The following is a 16,389-nucleotide window of genomic DNA, read 5'->3' on the forward strand; positions in this document are numbered from 1 at the left end:
ATCAAAATGATTCTTTTGCCGGCTGAATGATTGAATGAATGAAAACTTTATTAACAGATTGCGGAATGGGTACAATACAGTACAGCTCAATACAACAACAGTGGACTGGAGGATGAAGACCAGAAAAATACTTTGGCTTTTTTTACACAAGGGTCCTCCTTTTACAGTCAAAACAGCCATATCACATTCACATAAACGCTTATATATCCGTGAAAACGAGTCTGATTATCCTAACACTGATAACATAGATTCCTTACCTGAGGTCAGATGGTATCCAAATGGTTTATTCCAATTTCCGATCGCCATTCGAAAAAATCGATAAATGTATTGATCCATCGTGTGTACAGTATAACCCATATTCGCCGTGGCTCAGGCTCCAGAATGAACTCTGGTAGACCCCTGCTGCATCAGTGAGAAGTAAAATGTCGAGTCAGAAATCCCTTCTCCCATTCACTTTCATTGAGTCCATTCCAAAAGGGTGATTTACCATCTGGGAGACGATAGGGGGCGCTTTTTTCACATCTGAGCGCCGGCGGTCCCTGGATCTCCAACGGTAGGCTCGCGTGATGCAATATGATTTCAGATCGCTAATAAAAAATAAAAACACCCGAGAATACTCGTGACGTGGCATTCAACGGTCGGGTCGTAAACCCGAGAAAAGCCGTGAGTGGCGCTCAAGTGTTAACACATTAATTGCCAATAACGAGTATACTCGTTATTGGCTGCCATGCGTTGAGTGCCAACAACGAGTAAACTCGTTGTTATGATCGTTATTTCTTTTATTCGCTATAATTCATCCAGGAAGCCTCCGGGAGCCAGCTGGACCCTATCTGATATTGCAACGCCTCAATACCGGCGCCTGGTGGATTTCAGGCGAGTTACACTCCACTCTAAACCGGAAATGGAGCTCGGTGCATCAGGGGAAATCTCAGGGAAAAATCTGAAAAATATGTTGATACGTGGATCAATATACACACCTCAAAGTGCATTGGATCGCTTTCGAGACGCAAGAATCAATATGCTTTCGGCGTTTATTGCGTCATACAAACGGAAAATGGATCTAGCAGATCAACGTCAAATAATTGGAATCTTTTTCCTCCAGTCTCATCGGGCACAGGTAAGAGGAACGTTATTTCCAGCTCTATTGTCCATGTATTTCATTGCAATCTGTCCGATCAACGTATGGTGTCTTACTAAAGAAAGCCGTTATTGACGATCAAGGAATCATAAATGACCCCCCCCCCCCTTTCCTTCACGCATGATGGAGCATAATGTATAGCGATCAAATGCATTTGACATTTTTAATATAGCGTGTATAGGGACGAAACGCCAATCGATAATGTATAATACGCGTCGGGCCTATAGCGCGGCATTCTAGGAAGTACTGCTATACCAGGGGTGGGCAATTATTTTTCCCGGGGGGCCGAATGAGCAACTGAAAATATGTTGGAGGGCCGGGCCAAAATTCCAAACTCAATTATGCATAATATACATTTTATTTCTATATAAAAAGCAGTAAATGGCATTGTTTTGACCCCTGGTAAGAGTGTATGTTATTATTTGTTGTGGTGAGGTTAGTTTTCAAAAATATCATTTATTCAAATAGAATTTATTTCCAAAATGATAAACAAAATGTGAAACATTAATAACAAAGGGCATGTATGAAAAAGTGCTATACAAATAAAGTTATTATTTTTGAGTTTCATATACTATTGAAACAAGGATTTTCTTAGCTTTCTAAAGACATCACATCATCTTATAGCCAAAATAAACAAGACATGTCACTGAACTGTGTAAAGAAAAGTGTCCCAGTAGCCTTTTTTACTTTACATGCCTATATTAAACATTTAATGTTTTCAGAACTGTGCAAAAAAAAAGAAAAAAAATATCAAGTGTCCCATTTCACTTGTTAGATTTCCACATTTTAGTGTTCTTCAGCTCTTTCTTTTTTTCATTCAGTGTGATAAATCCAGTCTCTGTTGAGCTTTAACAAGTCCATCAAAGTCAGGTTGCATGTCTGAGGTGGAGATGCGAAGCACAGCTGCCAGATGTTCATCAGTGAGAGAGGATCTGTACCTGGACTTGGTAAACGCCATGACTGAGAATGTCTGTTCACATATAGGTGGATCCAAAGAGAACCAACATCTTCTGAGCATGTCTTCTCATGTTTGGAAAGTTCTCCTCCTTGAGAGCAGAGTAGAACTCTAGCAGTGATGCTGACTTAAAGTGCTCTTTCAGTAGTGAATCAGACTGCAGGTCAATGAGTTCAAGCTGAACATCAGTGGGTGCACTATCAACACTGCAGGTAAGGGAGAGGAAACCAGCTGCATTTCATCCTCAACCTTTTTGAAATCTTGAAAACGCCTTGAAAATTCATCATGCAGTGCTCCCAACATGGATGAGTACCTGTGCCGGTGATCAGCTGATGGTTTGACTTAAACTTGAAACTTGAAACTTGAAACTTTCAGGGTTTTCATGTGTTTGAGATTGTTGCTGCCTAGTTGCCTTGAAATTAATTGCAACTTTGTCATAAAGGCTTTTACATGGCTATGCATTTCATGAGCAGAAATGCCCTTGCCCCGCAGTTGTGTGTTCAGTAGGGATGGGTACCGTTCACATTTGAACCGATATGGTACCGGTACCTGTGAATCGATACCGGTACCCAACGGTACCCTTTTTCTGTACTTTAGTCTCCAAAAATGTTATCTACCTACCTCAGTTGTGAAAAAAGAAATCCAAACTTCAAATTTAAAACCACACTTTCGACCGTTTTCGGCTTGCCCCGACTGCTTTGTTGTTGAATCAAGTCAAATCCTAGGTAAGCGTATATTGTGCGTGTGAACGTTGACATAAAAAAAAAAGTAATTTTATTTATTTTATTTTTTTTATTATCATGTAATCTTTCGCGGGCCGGTCAGAATCATCCAGCCGGCCGTATCCGGCCCGCGGGCCGTACAATGCCCAGGTCTGTGCTATACAGTCTAAAAACATACTTATATTCTCGACGGTACTAACAATGTATGAATGCAAAAATATAACGTTCCCACATCCCATGAACGATGGATACCCGATGTTGAATGGGCCATAGTAATGTCGATATAGCTATAATATTTAAAAAGTTATAGCCCTGCAAAGAAGGTGAGCCACTCCATAGGGTTACAGCACTGGCAGAGGGTGGTAAAGATGGGCATAATGCATGGCACCCAGGGCCGCCTGGGAGAAATGCGAGGCCCTGTGCGAGATTTAAACGCGAGCCCCCCCCCCCCCCCCTAAAAGGTAATTTTTTTAATTTTTTTTTCATACAGTCAACATATTCTTAAATAATAGCGCTGCCCGAGGCTAGGCATGATACAGTCAACATATAGCAAGAGAGAGAGCGAGAGAGAGCTCCCGTTCTACAGTCATATATATACAGTGTTATCGCTGCACAGACCCGGCAATGCCCCTGACCCTCCACCAGAGCAAGGCCAGAGAGAGAGAGAGACACATTGGAAAGAAACAACCCAAAACCAGAGCAAATTGAAATGCTATTTGGCCCTAAACAGAGAGTACACAGTGGCAGAATACCTGAGCACTGTGACTGACCCAATACTAAGAAGATCCTTGACTAGGTACAGACTCAGCGAGCACAGCCTAGCCATCGAGAAAGGCCGCCATAGGCAGACCTGGCTCCCAAGCGAAGACAGACCCACTGCACACAAGATGAGGTGGAAACCGAGTTCCACTTCTTAACAACCTGCCCACTATACCAAGACATACTTCCCACAAATTGCAAACACCCAAAGAGACTTTGAAAACATCGACAATAACTCAAAACTCTCATACCTACTGGGAGAAATACAAGAATGTGAAATAAAGCCCATTTGAATTGAAGAGAGAGAGATAGATAGAGCATGTCTGTGTGTGTTAGAAAGAGAGAGATAGAGAGAGCATGTCTGTTTGTGTGTGTGTGTTAGAGAGAGAGCATGTATATGTGTGTTAGAAAGAGAGAGAAATATATAGAGAGAGAGCATGTCATTTTGTGTGTTAGAGAGAGATATAGAGCATGTCTGTGTGTGTTAGAAAGAGAGAGAGAGAGAGCATGTGTTTGTGTGTTAGAGAGAGAGAGCATGTCTGTGTGTGTGTGTTAGAGAGAGAGCATGTATGAGAGAGATAAGCAAAGATGAGCCCCTAAAGGATATTCAACTTTTAATGGAAGAACAAAACAGAAGGAAAAGATAACTTCACAAAGGCAACATGAATATACATAGATCCAAAAGGACAAAGATCAACACTTAAATCCAAAGAGAAGAGGGTCTATACCAGAGAAAACAAAGTAGCAAGGAGCCAATGGCCGACATCAGTTAAATAGGCTAACTGCAAATAGAGTAGCCAGGTACTGACACCAGGCCACACACCGTTAGCTACTACAACAGCTAGCCGGCCCGTTTGGCTCAATATAACGGTAGCTAGAGATATATCCACGGCGGGAATAGAATAGAGTGCATTAAAAACTCACCAAACGTCCAAGAGGATGGAGACAACCGCGTGGAGTTGACGAAGTTCATCTGCCGAATGACCGTCCTCTTCATCTTGGCATAACAATGCTGCACGCGCTCTCTCTAGGTTAGCTAACGCTAGTTAGCCTTTAGCTAAGCTAGCTACTAGCCGACATCATCATGGCTATCCCGACTGAACCACACGTTAGCACTCGATATTATAACGTAGAAGCTAACTAGCTGTCCCTGCCTTTAGCTAAGCCGACATGGCTAGCCTGACTGAACTGTCTAACATGCAACAACTTTCATCTTCAGTCCATCTGCCGAATGACCGTCCTCTTCCTCTTGGCTGGCATAACTAAGCATAACCTCCAAAGCTGCACGCGCAAAATAGTCAAACGCAGCTGACGCACGCTGGCGTACACATGATGTAACCCCTCCCTTCGTTGAAACCAATATTTTATTTTTATTTTTTTGAATTTTTTTTGTGCAAGGCCCCCCTTCCCGCGAGGCCCTGTGCGACCGCACTGCTCGCACACCCCCTGAGGCGGCCCTGATGGCACCCAATGTGTTAAAGAGCACATCAAAACTGGCCACCGTAAATGTCCAACCCCCCCCACCCCCTCTATGAATTGAAAATGGGGGACCCTGATGTAAACAAGACAACCGTCTTTCTCTGGTCTGCATCCCCTTAACACGTTGTATGCCACTCACGGCTATTCTCGGGTTTACGCCCCGACCGTTGAATGCCACGTCACGAGTATTCTCGTTTTTTTTTAATTTAAATAAAAAAAAAAATGTATTAGCGATCTGAAATCTATTGCATCACGCGAGCCTACCGTTGGAGATCCAGGGACCGCCGGCGCTCGGATGTGAAAAAAGCGCCCCCTATCGTCTCCCAGATGGTAAATCACCCTTTTGGAATGGACTCAATGAAAGTGAATGGGAGAACGGATTTCTGACTCTACATTTTACTTCTCACTGATGCAGCAGGGGTCTACCAGAGTTCATTCTGGAGCCTCTGAGCCACGGCGAATATGGGTTATACTGTACACACGATGGATCAATACATTTATCGATTTTTTCGAATGGCGATCGGAAATTGGAATAAACCATTTGGATACCATCTGACCTCATGTAAGGAATCTATGTTATCAGTGTTAGGATAATCAGACTCGTTTTCACGGATATATAAGCGTTTATGTGATATGGCTGTTTTGGCTGTAAAAGCCATGAGGAAATAAGAGCAGCGATTATCAGCGCACGGCACAAGCGTGCGTGCGCACACATATACTATCGATCATCTAGCGTTTATTTGAAAACGATTCATAAATAGGCAGACAAATGACAACGTTCTGGAATATTCCAGTAAAAGGCGATTATCATAGGCATGGGTTGTTTTTTCCCCGAAAACGGGTGATTTTCAAAATGCTATCAAACGGAAATGAAGCGATAAAAATACAATCTGCCTTGACAATGTTGACTGGAAAATGATTCTTTGATAAGCGACGGGCAGATTAGACACATAGCCATAATTTAAAACATAGATTAGGCGATATTAACGTTAACATTGGCCGTGGATGGTGGCATTCAACAGGGTAAAAAGAAAAACACGGCCGGCACTGAAAGTGTTAACAATTGTGTGTATTGAGCCGTACTGTATTGTACCCATTCTGCAATCTGTTAAATAAAGTTTTCATTCATACCTCGTGAACATCATTTCCTTATAATTCATTTAGAATTGTCTCATATTTGGACATTGCTTTAGCATAGATGATGATTCAAGCTTTCTTCACTAATGCTCTTGTAAATGTGCCCTTCTTTGGTACGCTGTCCCTCTTTCCACAAGCTATTGGCCTATCAAGTCCCGCCCTCTTTTCTTGATCCTCCAATCACAAAAAACTGTTGCTTCCCTTGCGATGGGTCAATATATGATGTATATAAGCGTACTGTAATTACGTCCTGTGGACCAGTAGCTTTTGTTTGTTGGCTGCACCAAGCCCTCTTACGTTCCTAGTGTAATATTCCTTTACTCCATTTACGATGAACCAGCTTACTGGGCATAGATTCTCTAGCGTGCAGACGGCATGTTTTGTCTGGAACCACTTTAACCCTTTCACTGCCACACTACAGAAGGTTAACCCTTGAGCTATAGATTGTGGATGAACGCACAGAAAGGCACAGCATGCAAATGTTCATGATTTATTTGTTTTAAACTAGACTATTTTTTAAATGGGCAATGGAGGAAATGCGTTGCAATTTTGCGAGGTGGACCGACCGCCTATTCTTTAATCCCAGCCGAAGAGTGCTGCTGAGTGCTTCCGCATTTTTCCTGATTGGAGCTCTGCCGCGGACGGGAGCGGCCGAGGCATTATGCAGCCGTATCCCCGCTGTTTTTCCATCGACGCTTAGCTCACCTCGTTCGCCGCCTTGCTCTGGAGCCTTCGGTGCGGTTGGTGACAAGTTTGAATCCCTTCAATTTATTTTTTTTAATTTTCTTTTTACGTTTATCATCTCTCGCTATAAACGTGCATTCTTTCGCTGGTTAAGTTTAGGCATTCTTTCGGAGTTGGTTAGGGTTAAGTTAAGGTTAGGGTTAAGGTTAGGCATTATTTTGGAGTTTGTTAAGGTTAGGGTTAAGTTAAGGTTAGGGTTAAGGTTAGGCATTATTTCGGAGTTGGTTAAGGTTAGGGTTAAGTTAAGGTTAGGGTTAAGGTTAGGCATTATTTCGGAGTTGGTTAAGGTTAGGGTTAAGTTAAGGTTAGGGTTAAGGTTAGGCATTATTTCGGAGTTGGTTAAGGTTAGGGTTTGTCGCAGAGCATGGCAATAGAATGCCTGTCTGTCTTTCTTGACGTGGAGGCAGCAGCCTATTTCCGCTCTACCGCTCTGCCGCGATCACATGGGCGTCATGGCCAATCAGAGAAACGCGACGCACTCTTCCGCTGGGATTAATATAGACGCGGACCAGCCGGAAACGGCAATGACATAACCACTACACCTCCCTATTGAATACGACCGGCTTGTATTTGGGACGGCCGTCGATGAGGAGCTGGCGCTTAATTCCTTTTTGTATAAAACGTTGGCTCAACAAAGATGGGAAATGCTATCAATTTAGCACTAATGCTAACTTATTTAAACGAGTGTGAATATATTACCTGTATGAGGCTATCGAATAACATCGATTGCAAGATCTTGCTCCAAGATGCGGCACGTTCTCACTCTAGCGCCAACCTCATTCACTGGATGGAGGTTAGAGAAATGGAGCGATGTTATCAAAAGTTTCAGTTTTACAGTAGTCATGCAGGCACTGTTTTTGTAGTTGGCATTATTATGACATTATGTCCTAGTAAGCATTGTTATGATCTGTGTTCATCATGGGTGGTCGCTGTGTGTAGTGCAGGTGTCCGGTAGATGGATTTGTAAGGGAGGGGGCGGGGGAAGATACCCCCCCGAAATAGTCTTAATTGCTGGAGTTGTAGCCCCAGAGAGTCTAGTGCTGTGGAGCAGGGATGAGTTAGAACTTTCTAATAGTCGTGCCAGTCTCCACATTCGATTTTCATGTCGGAATTGAAAAATATATACCGGTATATAATTTTTATAATTATATATATATTTTTATAATAAATTTATTAAAACCGGTTGATGGGCCAATGCAATGCTGTTATTATAGGCTACGATGGTGAATGGTGTCATTTTGATTTATTGTCATTTTGATTTATTGTCTTGTCAGCTGAGCCGATCAACGTTCTGAAGGATTATCTGAAGTGCCCATTTATGTGCAATACACTTTGATTTGAATGATCCATTCTATTAAAAATAACTGAAACATTTTAACTGAATTTAAACTGAAACAGAAAATAACAATTTCTAATATTCGGTCTGAACAGTAGACTATTGGAAAATTATTTTGGTCAGTCATGCACATCCCTACTTACTACTAAAATATTTTTTAACATGGATCTCTCTCAAAAAACCTACTGTAACTGAAATAATGAAATGTATACTGCCCTGCAGGAACTACACAAACGGTGATACTGAGAAATGGCTTTAAAGTGACTATTTTGTAGTTACTGCAATTCTTTAGACCCTTTTTCTCTAAAACAACAAGATTGAACTCTGATACTTTGTCACAAGATAAAACTGATATTGAGAAGTTCAATTTAACTTAGAACTACATTTTGAAAAAGAAGGTGGTCACTGCAGTTAGCTTCTGCAGGGCAGTGTACTGCGGTTAGCTTCTGCAGGGCAGTGTACTGCGTTAGCTTCTGCAGGGCAGTGTACTCTACTGTGTTAGCTTCTGCAGGGCAGTGTACTGTGTTAGCTTCTGCAGGGCAGTGTACTCTACTGTGTTAGCTTCTGCAGGGCAGTGTACTGCGGTTAGCTTCTGCAGGGCAGTGTACTGCGGTTAGTTTCTGCAGGCCAGTGTACTGCGGTTAGCTTCTGCAGGCCAGTGTACTGCGGTTAGCTTCTGCAGGGCAGTGTTCTGCGGTTAGCTTCTGCAGGCCAGTGTACTGCGTTAGCTTCTGCAGGCTAGTGTACTGCGGTTAGCTTCTGCAGGGCAGTGTACTGCAGTTAGCTTCTGCAGGGCAGTGTACTCAACTGCGGTTAGCTTCTGCAGGCCAGTGTACTGCGGTTAGTTTCTGCAGGGCAGTGTTCTGCGGTTGGTTTCTGCAGGGCAGTGTTCTGCGGTTAGTTTCTGCAGGCCAGTGTACTCAACTGCGGTTATCTTCTGCAGGGCAGTGTACTGCGGTTAGTTTCTGCAGGCCAGTGTACTCAACTGCGGTTATCTTCTGCAGGGCAGTGTTCTGCGGTTAGTTTCTGCAGGCCAGTGTACTCAACTGCGGTTAGTTTCTGCAGGGCAGTGTTCTGCGGTTAGTTTCTGCAGGGCAGTGTTCTGCGGTTAGTTTCTGCAGGCCAGTGTACTGCGGTTAGTTTCTGCAGGCCAGTGTACTCAACTGCGGTTAGTTTCTGCAGGGCAGTGTTCTGCGGTTAGTTTCTGCAGGGCAGTGTTCTGCGGTTAGTTTCTGCAGGCCAGTGTACTGCGGTTAGTTTCTGCAGGGCAGTGTTCTGCGGTTAGTTTCTGCAGGGCAGTGTTCTGCGGTTAGTTTCTGCAGGGCAGTGTTCTGCGGTTAGTTTCTGCAGGCCAGTGTACTCAACTGCGGTTAGTTTCTGCAGGGCAGTGTTCTGCGGTTAGTTTCTGCAGGCCAGTGTACTGCGGTTAGTTTCTGCAGGCCAGTGTACTCAACTGCGATTATCTTCTGCAGGGCAGTGTACTGCGGTTAGTTTCTGCAGGCCAGTGTACTCAACTGCGGTTATCTTCTGCAGGGCAGTGTACTGCGGTTAGTTTCTGCAGGGCAGTGTTCTGCGGTTAGTTTCTGCAGGCCAGTGTACTGCGGTTAGTTTCTGCAGGCCAGTGTACTCAACTGCGGTTATCTTCTGCAGGGCAGTGTTAGCTTCTGCAGGGCAGTGTAATCAACTGCGGTTAGCTTTTGCAGGCCAGTGTACTGCGGTTAGCTTCTGCAGGGCAGTGTACTCAACTGCGGTTAGCTTCTGCAGGGCAGTGTACTGCGGTTAGCTTCTGCAGGGCAGTGTACTGCGGTTAGCTTCTGCAGGGCAGTGTACTGTGGTTCGCTTCTGCAGGGCAGTGTACTGCGGTTATCTTCTGCAGGGCAGTGTACTGCGGTTCGTTTCTGCAGGCCAGTGTACTCAACTGCGGTTATCTTCTGCAGGGCAGTGTACTGCGGTTAGCTTCTGCAGGGCAGTGTACTCAACTGCGGTTATCTTCTGCAGGGCAGTGTACTGTGGTTAGCTTCTGCAGGGCAGTGTACTGCGGTTAGCTTCTGCAGGGCAGTGTACTGTGGTTCGCTTCTGCAGGGCAGTGTATCTGTATTTATCTGTTGCCTCGTTTATTGTTTCAGACATACCAGCACACGTTGGCCTTCGACAATGACACGTTCATTCACATGGAACAAATGAAGAACCATAACTTCTGCTGCCATGTCTACAAACTCCAGGCCAAGAGAATGTGAGGTCAAAGTGAGGCTTGTTGCTTGATGGACCTGCTTCTGAGAACGTGAGGTCAAAGTAAGGCTTGTTGCTTGATGAACCTGCTTCTGTTCCAAGCTGAGCAGTGTTGAAATGGGAATGTGCTTTTCTTAAAGGTCCCATATTGTGAAAAACTCAGTGCCTACTAGGGGTGTAACGGTACGCGGATACGTACTGTACCGCGTCAATGTGGTCCTCAGCTGAGCCGATCAACATTCTGAAGGATTATCTGAAGTGCCCATTTATGTGCAATACACTTTGATTTGAATGATCCATTCTATTAAAAATAATAACTGAAACATTTTAACTGAATTTAAACTGAAACAGAAAATAACAATTTCTAATATTCGGTCTGAACAGTAGACTATTGGAAAATGATTTTGGTCAGTCATGCACATCCCTACTTACTACTAAAATATTTTTTAACATGGATCTCTCTCAAAAAACCTACTGTAACTGAAATAATGAAATGTATACTGCCCTGCAGGAACTACACAAACGGTGATACTGAGAAATGGCTTTAAAGTGACTATTTTGTAGTTACTGCAATTCTTTAGACCCTTTTTCTCTAAAACAACAAGATTGAACTCTGATACTTTGTCACAAGATAAAACTGATATTGAGAAGTTCAATTTAACTTAGAACTACATTTTGAAAAAGAAGGTGGTCACTGCAGTTAGCTTCTGCAGGGCAGTGTACTGCGTTAGCTTCTGCAGGGCAGTGTACTGCGGTTAGCTACTGCAGGGCAGTGTACTGCGGTTAGCTTCTGCAGGGCAGTGTACTGCGTTAGCTTCTGCAGGGCAGTGTACTCAACTGCGGTTAGCTTCTGCAGGGCAGTGTACTGCGGTTAGCTTCTGCAGGGCAGTGTTCTGCGGTTAGCTTCTGCAGGGCAGTGTTCTGCGGTTAGCTTCTGCGGGGCCGTGTACTGCGGTTAGCTTCTGCAGGGCAGTGTTCTGCGGTTAGCTTCTGCAGGGCAGTGTTCTGCGGTTAGCTTCTGCAGGCCAGTGTACTCAACTGCGGTTAGCTTCTGCAGGCCAGTGTACTGCGGTTCGTTTCTGCAGGGCAGTGTTCTGCGGTTAGCTTCTGCAGGCCAGTGTTCTGCGGTTAGCTTCTGCAGGGCAGTGTTCTGCGGTTAGCTTCTGCAGGGCAGTGTTCTGCGGTTAGTTTCTGCAGGGCAGTGTACTCAACTGCGGTTATCTTCTGCAGGGCCGTGTACTGCGGTTAGTTTCTGCAGGCCAGTGTACTCAACTGCGGTTATCTTCTGCAGGGCAGTGTACTGCGGTTAGTTTCTGCAGGCCAGTGTACTCAACTGCGGTTATCTTCTGCAGGGCAGTGTACTGCGGTTAGCTTCTGCAGGGCAGTGTACTCAACTGCGGTTAGCTTCTGCAGGGCAGTGTACTGCGGTTAGCTTCTGCAGGGCAGTGTTCTGCGGTTAGCTTCTGCAGGGCAGTGTTCTGCGGTTAGCTTCTGCGGGGCCGTGTACTGCGGTTAGCTTCTGCAGGGCAGTGTTCTGCGGTTAGCTTCTGCAGGGCAGTGTACTGCGGTTAGCTTCTGCAGGGCAGTGTACTGCGTTAGCTTCTGCAGGGCAGTGTACTCAACTGCGGTTAGCTTCTGCAGGGCAGTGTACTGCGGTTAGCTTCTGCAGGGCAGTGTTCTGCGGTTAGCTTCTGCAGGGCAGTGTTCTGCGGTTAGTTTCTGCAGGGCAGTGTACTCAACTGCGGTTATCTTCTGCAGGGCCGTGTACTGCGGTTAGTTTCTGCAGGCCAGTGTACTCAACTGCGGTTATCTTCTGCAGGGCAGTGTACTGCGGTTAGTTTCTGCAGGCCAGTGTACTCAACTGCGGTTATCTTCTGCAGGGCAGTGTACTGCGGTTAGCTTCTGCAGGGCAGTGTACTCAACTGCGGTTATCTTCTGCAGGGCAGTGTACTGCGGTTAGCTTCTGCAGGGCAGTGTACTGCGGTTAGCTTCTGCAGGGCAGTGTACTGTGGTTCGCTTCTGCAGGGCAGTGTATCTGTATTTATCTGTTGCCTCGTTTATTGTTTCAGACATACCAGCACACGTTGGCCTTCGACAATGACACGTTCATTCACATGGAACAAATGAAGAACCATAACTTCTGCTGCCATGTCTACAAACTCCAGGCCAAGAGAATGTGAGGTCAAAGTGAGGCTTGTTGCTTGATGGACCTGCTTCTGAGAACGTGAGGTCAAAGTAAGGCTTGTTGCTTGATGAACCTGCTTCTGTTCCAAGCTGAGCAGTGTTGAAATGGGAATGTGCTTTTATTTATTTTTTTTTTATTTTTTTTTTATTATTGCAAAACAAAAATTATTAAAAGTCAGTACTCAACACATAATGCATAATGAAACTAACAGTCAAGGTGGTTAAAATTACATGCAAGTACAGAAACAAGATAAAAAAAAAGTCTATAATAACATTTTAACCGTATACAGTGTATATCCAGCGAAATTACAATTATATAAATGTTTATATAGAACATACCCCTAATACCTATTTTCTAAAACCCTACACACATATGCTCCAGCTCGAACCCCCCCCCCCCTCCCGGACCCCTCCTTGGATAGTACCTCCATTATCCCTCACTCCTAACCAGACACTACCATTATAAGCTAGCTTTTATTCTCTCCACCACTTCTACCCACATTGACATTTTGGATTCGTTGAGACCCAGAATTCTTGCTGTAGATATTTCTTGATATATCACATCTAGATATGTAAGAGACCAAACTTTCCGGCACATTTTTTCCGGTTGAAACCAGCGTGATGCGATCAGTTTTTTAGCAACTGTGATACCCGATAAGACCAATCTCTTTAGCTGTGGATTTACTGCAAACTCAAAAACATCATTTAAAAGCAATACAGAGGGGTGTACTGGTATATTCCAAGATACGAGTTTTGATAATTGATGGGTCATGTAACTGAGGGGTACAATTCCCTGACTGTATTGATAAGTATGGTATCATTAAACCACTACCGCTTTATGTACTTTAATTACTGGCCATACAGTACACGATATCTAAGTATGATGAACACTTTCCCACATATGAAATCAGGTCCACACAAAGGTAATAGTCAAATATTTAATATATAGCAAAAGGTACATATAATAGTTACTTATTACATTTATGATTTGAATTGAATGCTCTTGTAAGGCAAATGAATACTCGTATGCAAATCAACACTGAATGTCCAATCTCTGGTTACACAGGAAGCAAGTATACAACCTGGCTCTTAGGGAATTATAGCGATGGTCACTTAATGATTATAGCTGGATAATATACTGAAGGGGTCCCGCCGGTTGTAAGCCAGTAGGGGGGGTAGGAGAGCCGTCGGCTGTATCCCGTCTGGTCAACGATTTCCAGGGAGAATTCAGGTACAGAAAACAGTGCCCGTGGAACCTTGATCCACAGATGAATACACTTGGGCTCTCTTGTAGACGATAGCTGTAGCTGTAGCTTTAGGTCCACAACGAAGAAGAAGCGAGGCGACCTCAGTCTGGTCTGAGCGCCGTCTCACCTTGGCTCCTCTCTGGGTAAATCCAACACTCACCGGTGTTGGCGATTATCCGCTCCACAAATCAAAGCACCAAAGCAAATAGATATTCCATGCCGTATAGGGCTCAGCAGTCGTCGGGGTAGGTAATCCAATGTGCAGGTCCACTCGTCCTCGCCTAGAACTCCTCGGATGAAAGCACCACGCGTGGTCTGCCCAACCTAGTTAAGACTCTAGATAACGCGAGGAAGCGATGGGGGTGCTGCTCACTTTAGAACTCTAACCGAACGATGCACCATACATAATAGACTATTATTACTTAATAGAAATACGGTGCCAAACTCTGGCAATTCAGCTATTAATTCGCACGAGGTCTCACTGCTATTCTAAGGCCAAACAGGCCGTACTACACCGCACGCGGTATCGTGGGGTGAGGCTTCACGTCTTGTTACTTAGTTGGGTAGAAGGGTAAAGGACTAAGAGGAATTCTACATTTCTTGCGCCATATTTATATGCACAGTGGACAAGTAGTGCCGCTCTGCTTTCGGTAGCCGTATTCCTGCGCGGAGCTGGGGCTATTAAGGGCATGTCTCGTCGGTACCTTTGAACTTGAACGCCAGGGGCTTGTCCCTGGCGCCTGGTCCTTTTGTCCAATAAGAGAATGAACTATTATGGGCTGTAGTAGAATAAAGGGATATTCCGTGTATATGTACAAGGAATATACAAGGGATATCAAACGATATACAAATACTATTAAATATATATCCATAAATAAATATATATATTCGGTTTAATCTGATCCTTCACAACAGCCGCCCCCTAATTAGTCCCACCTAATTAGCTGAGCAGAGACAGATTAACCGCACTGTCCACTACTCAATGTCCGCTGTAAGGGTCAGTCAACTCACAAAGTCATAGGGTCATGGTCGTCATCAATAGTATCAGGGAGCCTTGGCAGTTCTATTAGCCTCGCCACGGGTCGGGTGTAAGTCCGTCCTTGGACGAGCACTTCAGCTGCTCGGACCTTTCCATCGGCACCGGTGATCACTTTGCTTACGCGGCCAGCCGGCCACATAGCTCGGGGTAGTGACTGGTCGATGATCATGACGACTGTTCCTTCTGTCAAATTGTCTCTCTCTTTTACCCACTTCTGGCGGGTCTGTAGAGACGGTAGGTAGTGGAGTAGGAAGCTGTTCCAAAACTTGTCAGCCAGTACTTGACTGTACCTCCACATTCTTCGGCCGTTCGCTTCTTCAGGCCTGTACATTGTCTGTGGTAGCGCGGGGTCCAGCCGCCCCATCAAGAGGGTGTTGGGGGTGACTGGGTCGACATCTGCTACATCACTTGAGACGTAACCGAGGGGCTTTGAGTTCAATACTCCCTCGATCTCCGTGAGGACTGTCATTAGGACTTCTTCCGCCACAGTCTGGGCCCCAAGCACGGCGTACAGGGCTGTCTTTATGGAACGTACTTCTCGTTCCCAGGTTCCACCGAAGTGAGGTGCGTTCGGGGGATTAAACTGGAAGTCAATCTGGGATGGAGCGAGGTGGGTCTTAAGTTCTGGGCCCATAGCTTGGAAGCTCTCTCTCAGCTCTCTTTCTCCGCCTTTGAAGTTTGTCCCGTGATCAGACAACAATGTAGACGGTTTTCCTTTCCGTGATGTGAATCTTCGGAAGGCCATAAGGAATGAGTCTGTGCTCATGGTTGGAAGGAGTTCGATATGTATCGCTCTGGTGGTCATGCATTTGAATACAATACCCCACCGCTTCTCGGTTCCTCTTCCTCTCTTTATATACAGCGGGCCAAAACAGTCCATACCGGTGGAGTGGAAGGGCTTGTCGCCGAGTCGGAGGCGACAGGGAGGTAGGTCAGCCATCCGGGGTATACTGGGCTGCGCGCGCCACTTACGGCAGTCTAGACAGGTTCGCTGGAAGCGCCGCACTGCTTCTCTCCCTTGCAGTATCCAATAACGACGTCTGATCTCCGCGAAGACTCTCTCTGCCCCTGCGTGGTGCACATCCTCGTCGTATTTCTTTATGATCAGCTCTGTGACCTTGTGTCGGCTGTTCAAGACTATCGGGTACTTAACGTCATCCGGTAGGTCTGGGGCTCTCCGCAGACGACCACCCACTCTGATGAGATTATGGGCGTCGCTCTCGGGGGCCAGGTGAAGCAGTCTGCTGTCTGATGGGACGGGCTTTGCTCCCTGTAGACAGGCTAGCTCATCGGGGAACGAGTCTCTCTGGGCTCGTTGTAGTAGAAGGAGTTCTGCTTCTTTGTAGTCAGCTGCTGAAATGTCAGTTGTGGGCTGAACCTCTGGGTGGTGCCACAGAAATGTCTTTAGCTGCGCACTCTC

This window comes from Notolepis coatsorum, assembly GCF_963971535.1.
Source record: "Notolepis coatsorum genome assembly, chromosome: 5".
Taxonomy (NCBI): Eukaryota; Metazoa; Chordata; class Actinopteri; order Aulopiformes; family Paralepididae; genus Notolepis; species Notolepis coatsorum.